We start from the raw sequence: 7,429 nt of genomic DNA on the forward strand, positions 1-7,429 counted from the left end.
AAATTAACACCACTGCTGTCCACAGGGATCATGCTTTATAGCATTGTACACCTGCGTTAAATTTATGGTGCTAGTTCAATACGTTTTGGTGTTATCATCATCATGTATGTCACTGACACTGCATGTCCTTGTCGTTCAAACACCAGGATGTAACACATGAGGGTAAGGTGTCCTCACAACATCAACTAATGCAGTTTATTGAATGATTTTGGTATGTTGGTTTCTGAATGCATGACCTTTGCTGAACTATGGATAATCGTCTATACGTGGTTGAATTGATATTTGACTCGGAAAGAAACGATTGAAACTCTAACATGAAGACATCTCCAATAAGTAACGTAATTTCATTCCACTAAAAATTAAAGGTGGTCCCAGTGTATTTGATTATGGGGCAATGCAGGGTCATTTTCCGTGTTTTCTAATGAAATTACAATATCTATTTCAGATTCTTATTTTCAAAATATTTTTGGCTGACGTTGTGACTCATCAAAGAAAGAATTTGGCCCAACAGCTCAAAAGCGCCGGACTAGTGGTAAAAAAATGTACTTTATATACCTTTCTCCTGTCTTGTCATTTATTCCCCAATTAATTTTGCTTCTAAATAAGTTATGGATAATATTGTTTTCCTAAACTTTTGTTCTCTGTGCACGATTGGTGGCTCACTTCATGTACCGGGGCCCGTTGCAGAAAGAGTTGCGTTTAAACGCGAACCAAAAAATCAATCACAAGTTCTAAATGGGCGCTGTTGATTGGTTGAAAATCAAGTTGCGCGTGATTTTTAGAGTTGCGATTGATTGCAAATCTTTCTGCAACGGGCCCCTGATCTTTTTGTCTATATGGATGTGAGTTTAGCTCAGTATCTCCAGATTTCTGTACAAAGTCTAACAGGTAACACGTATCAATCAGTTTGTGGCCAAAGTTGTGGTTCTAGTCTCCATCTCAAAGTACTTACAAACACAAAACAGCCATGAAAAGATAGATTCAATTACCTCAAAGTTGACCCTTTCCTGATATAAAGAGACTAAAATCACAATATATCATGCAAACCTATTTGTCCATTGCGTGATAGTGGTTTCTAAGGAGTTTCGAATGGCTACATCGCCTGACAGAGTACGACGAAATGTTGCTTTAAACATGTTAAAGGAGTAACACTTATTGAACGAGTAAACATGGCAAAAGACGTCATAGCCGTAGTACAATGTTATAGCCTCTTTGCGGTGGGCCCTGCTAACTGCTTTGACCAATACTAGTTGCCGAACGAAGAGTAGAACCATGGTCAACTCGACGAAATGACGTGGTCTCGAATCGGTTAAAAATTGAATAAAAAAATATATGGGGCATTCAATTTAATTTGTAAATGTAGTATTGCGAAAGGTTTAGTTTGTTTTGTTTTCTTTGTCGTTAATTGAGAGTATATAAAAAACTCTCTCAATTATATTTGATAATGACTGTATTCCCTGAAAATTCAAAGGATATTTTGAAGTGTAAAATTCTTCTGACTAATACTTTGTGAGCACCTGTTGAGTAGTTTCAGCACTTCAGTTTTTTGGATTGTGGCGATAAAGAATGTCAGAAAGGGATGAGTGCATTCAAGCTTCATTTCATCCTCCATGGATAGTTGAATTAACATTGGGGTGCACAGACTGTGCAGTATTAATATCACACAAACAAAATGGAAAACATATCAGGCTCGATAGACAAAGACTTCAGTTGTGGTAACTTTTCTGGACACATGGGTTTTTACTAGCTATAACGAGCCTCCTTAACTACGGTATACATGGAGTTACAGCGGAAAAGTAAAAACAACCTTATGTTCTTTATGAATTGGTTTTCAGCAGATAAAGCTAGTCGAATGTAGATCAACAACATCATGACGTGTCAAGAGACACTCTATACTTAAAAATATTCGCCTACATACGTTTTGTGACATTAATAGCAACTCGATTATGCAGCGAATGTCCTGATGTCATTGGACCTCTAACCTGATAATTTAGAATCGAACTTGACGATACTTGACATACCTAACGCACATTCAGCATGAATCCTTGAGAAGGAAGAAATTGTGCCGAAGCCGCGGGGCTCCTATATTCATGGCGACCCTCTTACATTTTGGAAGCTCTACAAACATCTCATTTGAAAGGCAAAGTGGATTTCTCTTGATTTTCTGGCCCAGAATCTTATCGACTAAATCCTTGACACTCGACAGCTCTTTTCCGCTGAAAAATGATGTATTACCATACACAATCGCCTTCATTCGGGATTTGGCCGATCGGTAGGGTGGGGTCATCAAAATACTATTCTAAACTCCTTAGATCTTACTTGAAAGGTATGCAAAGCACTGTAAGTCAATGCACTTACGCAATAATTAAGCATCGCTGGGGCGAAGGGGATGTTATACATCAGAGATTTTCACAAAGTTACCAACGAATTACAATCATTGTTTGGAATATACCAAACCTTATTGTGTTGCTCAATCCATTCGGTTTGAGTTGGAATGTAAAGACTTTTTCTCCTAGTTACCGTAAACAGTAAAATAATAATAATGTTAACATTTACAATTCGCCGGTATCCATCATAAAAAGATGTTCATGGCGCAATAAAGAAAAGAAAATAGAAACCTACTAAAAAGAGGGGAAGAATAATTACTTAAGAGCTTGTGTTAATAACCAGGGGCGGTATTCTGAACATTGTCTTTTCTCCATATTTTATCTTATCTCAGAGATATGACAAAATCGGTATTCTGGTGGATGTCATAACTTTTGTCACAAAAATTGTCATAAATTTCGTCTCTTCTCTTTAGCGCGCAACAAAAGTACGCGGCTTTAATGCGCGTAATCCGTTTTACACGAACAAAGATATGACAAAAGTTATGACAGGGGGTAACAGTCATAAATTTTGTCATATCTTTTAGTACCAAATATCCTGATACCCTGCCGACTGAATATCAAGCATATAACGATATCATTTAGATTAGATTGTGGTATTAGTTTCACTAATCATCCACTTAAACTTTTAAAATCATTTTTTTTTCATGCTACAATTAGTTAGGCCCTACATATTAATTCCTCTTTTTTTTCTCTGTTTCCCTTCTTTTTCTACTTCTCCTCTAAAATCCTTCACAGCTCCCTGTCTCTCTTTGTAATTAAGCGCATCAATATTCGCGTAGTTGCGCGATGCCAGCAACAGAATTGGGGATACCCCCTACCTGTCACGGGGCATTCCTATATTGGCTAGAAGGGCTCCCACTGGGAACTAACGATGATTTTGATTGGATTGCTTCCGAAAAGATGGGCGGGAACTTTGAGAGATATGACAAGGAAAAGACAATGTTCAGAATACCGATTTGTGACAATCGTAGCGGTGTCACATCTCGGAGAGAAATGACAAAATTTATGACAAAAGTTATGACAGTGTTCCAGAATACCACCCCTGGTGGGTGTTTCATAAAGCAGTTCGTAAGTTAAGAGCGACTTTAAGAACGACTGGTGATCCTCTCTTACGCGCGTAACCATCGCTAATGAATATGCCGTTACCACAATAAAGGATCACCAGTCGTTCTTAAAGTCGCTCTTAACTTACGAACAGCTTTATGAAACGGCCCCCTGGTTTTCAGAGAACTTTTGAAAGTGGTGAGACAAGAAATATTGCGGATTTCTTTTAGAAGTTTATTCCATAGGAATGGCCCAGCATGTTGAAATGATCGACCCCCAAGATAATCAAGTTTAAGATGAACTAGCGGACCTAAGGTTGCGAGAGGGATTGTAAGAAGTTGTCAAGCTATCTAGAATTGTATTGTGATGCAGTTCCGAGTAATGAATGGAAAACAAAATAAGAGCAATTCAAATGTACAACAGGTAACCAGTGAATAGATATGAGTATAGGACTTATGTGATTCCTCTTGGGGACATGGTGACGATACGGGCAGCATTATGTTCTAGTTACCTAAGTCGATATAACTGAGATTGTGAACGTTAATCAAGACAGGGACTAATAAGTGCATGTACAATCTTCTCTCTACAAGACTTAGTGAGATACTTCCTAATGAACCCTAAATTCCGTAGTTGATACTGTACAGATCGACATATTATTATTGCCATCTAAGCCTATATGTTTCACCACAAATTGTCACCCCTACACAAATTGTAGCAACAATATTTGTGCTGCATGTGCCGGTCTCAATTCTTAAGCATGTTGTGCCAAATTGTGTTGGCAAAAAGAAACCTAGAACCACAAATTGTCGCCCATAGTAAAATATTTATTTGTATAGCGCAGCTTTTATATGGATATAATCAGCTGCCATTGTTCAGAGCTCTTTTTTCCAATACACTACAGTAATTGTCTTCAACCACCAGTCTGGTGTGTAGTGTCCGTGTGTGTACATGTATTATCATTAGTTCGTTTGTTTGTTTTTTGTTTGTTGATTTTTGGGGGGCGGGGGGTTATATCCACTTGGTGTAGCAGTAGCAGTAGGTCAAACACTAATTGTCTAATACCATGCAAGCTAAACCCATTTGCTCTAGTAACAGTTTGGTCTGACTTCCACTTAGTCTAATGTATAGGACTTGGTCGAATGCAATTAGTAGGTATAATCGCCTTTTCGTCTAAATCCCAACTTAATATTTCCAGTCTGTTACAGGAATTGACCAAGTGTTAGACCAATTAGATATTAGACCAAATAGAATTTAGACCAAATGGAAATTAGACGGAGTTGTAAATAGGCAAAATGACGATTGGACCAAAAGTCAACTGGTTGTAGACGAAATGGAATCAGACCATGTATAGGATGAGGCTAAACGGCCTTAGTCAAATCGGGTTTAGACCAACTGGCAATATCCTTTAGGGGGAAAACAGCACTAGAGCCCGTGGAAAATTCGGTTTTTATCCACTTGGTCTAACAACGGCTGGACTAATTCTCCGTTTGCCTAATAACACATGGGCATAACCCATTTGGTCTACTAATAATTTGGTCCAATATATACTTGATCTAAATCTAATGACCAATTCGTCTAATAGCCAAATGGTCTAATTGCATTAGCAACTCTACGTGACCTGTTTTATTTGTTGTGTTAAGTGAAATGGGGCGACAATTTGTGATCTACCCTCCTCCACAAATTCTCGCCTAAATGAGGCGACAATTTGTGCAGGGTTGACAACTTGTGGTGCAACAGCCTAGCTAAACAGTGTATACATTTATCAATTTCTATTTTGTGGAATCCCATCAAAGAAAAATGTTGGAAACATCAATGCTGCATGCATTCAGCTAATTCTTTCTGAATTCCAGCAATCCAGCAGTGTTGCGAGAGAATTTATCGCCAGAGATTGTTCAAATGAATGTTCTGATCATTGTCATCGGAACCATTCCTTTCGTGTATTGGGGGTAATAGCCGCCAGAGTCTCGATGACGGAAAATAAATATCATAATATGAACGTCATGGAGCAATGTAGGCCTATGTTGCCGTGCTTCATTAGTAACAAACCATATTTTTATAGGGAGATGGGAGCAAAATGTCGTCAGATATTTCACAGCTTATTAGTGTTCCTGTGTATGGTCGTCGCCGGGGATATTGACGTCGGAGCATAATAGTCGTCGGCGCCCACCCCACTATGAAGAGTATTATCATATAGCTGCATGGATCAACAGGTCACGCCTCGCCTGTTGCTCCAGCTATGATCAGTTCGGTAATTGTATTACCATTGTCTTTGATTATGGATCATTAGCATGATGACATGATGATGAATTGCTATAGAGACATGGAATGGAAGGGCACCATCGGTTAAAGAGATTCTCATCAGTGAGGCCAACTCATGCAATATACCAGTGATGCGATGCTGATGTTCTCTCTTTCCATCTTCCCTCGCTCTCTCTCCGTCCCCTATATAAACTTGGTATTACTTCTTGTTGAGTAAAAGATTCCTGTGTTGCATAGGCCGAATCGTTTTTATAATCAAGTAAAGAGACCAGAAAGTCGTGAGTTTTGTTTGACAATGATTTTCCTTCGATCATTATTTTACTTGCCAATGTCTTCTTTGAATACAATTAAGGTTTCACCAACAAATGCTTCCGAGAGCATTTTAGTTGAATAATAATTATTATCGCTTATTATGTCCGAATTAAATCAGTATGTAGTATGGGAACTCTATTTTTCAAACAATTCATGTAGACTAATACAATCGTGAAAGTTGCAGGCCAATAAAATCTCTCTTGTTAGGACAGACTTGGTGCATTTTATTCCTCAGATATTTTTTGTCTCTCATTCTTTGCCGAAGCTCCCTTGAGTGATCATGAAGGAAATTAGACAACCAACAGCGAACTTAGGTAGACCCCAAGGGAAATCCTCTTGTCTCTTTTAAGATCGTTTGAAAGCTAAACATACATGTTCTTCCCTATTAGTATTCTGAATTTCACCTCTTTATTGGCCCTCCATCTTCTCGTACATGATTGCATCAATGTTAAACGCACAGCAAGCGAGTCCGTGTATAGGACGCAATGTATCTCTAGAAAGATAAATATCCACTAAAATACCATTAACTTAAATTAAAGGACACCATAACATACATAAACCTATAGAATATTGTAATATTAATTTGAAGCGCCTTATCATTAAAAGCTGTGTCAAGCCGGCGTAACGAAGCGCTTATACATTCGTATTCAGTGTTAAAAGAATAAGTACAGAGTAAAAAAAAGGCACGTTGTTTCAGCCTGTCACTCTAACAACAAGTTGTTTAATTTTTTTTTAATTGTTTAAACTTCTTAAACAATTTGTTGAAAAAGTTTAAACAGCTGTTTAAAAGGTTTAAGCAGTAGTTTTTTAGAGTGGCAGGCTTAAACAACGTGCTTAAAATTTTATACAGCGATTTTACAGTGTACAATCATCATCATTAAACCAACAACAACAAATATTAATTTAGCTTTGTTAAATTGATTTCCATTTATGTATAAGCCTATTGATTAGCCAAAGCAGTATAAATTCTCAAACACATATACGGTGCAATGTCACATAACCTCGAAGTAATAAGTAATGTTCTTCTTTCTGAAGATTATGATGTTTCTGGGAATGGAAGGTTATCGTTTCTGTGTTTTGGTTGGATTTATCTTGGAGCATCCACAAACAGCATCAGGCATTTACAAAACTATGTGCTCGGGTGAACAAAAATACTTTGACTTCTTATTCCCAAGGTTCATTGCGAAAATAATATTCTGTCCCTGTACAGAAAATTTGAGCATTGATAAATTGTTAAGTACATCAGGGATGTAATTCTACTAAAAGTAATATGGAATCCGGAGTATCATTCTTTTGTTAATATGGGTATGGATGATATAACATCCATGTAACTAGTTCTGTTTCGATTCCCGTGACACCATCAGCTTGTACGCATTTGTGTGTTTTGAAAAGGCAACTGGACAAAAATAAAATGGCGCTTTAATGAG

Source organism: Lytechinus variegatus, chromosome 7, assembly GCF_018143015.1.
Source record: "Lytechinus variegatus isolate NC3 chromosome 7, Lvar_3.0, whole genome shotgun sequence".
NCBI lineage: Eukaryota > Metazoa > Echinodermata > Echinoidea > Temnopleuroida > Toxopneustidae > Lytechinus > Lytechinus variegatus.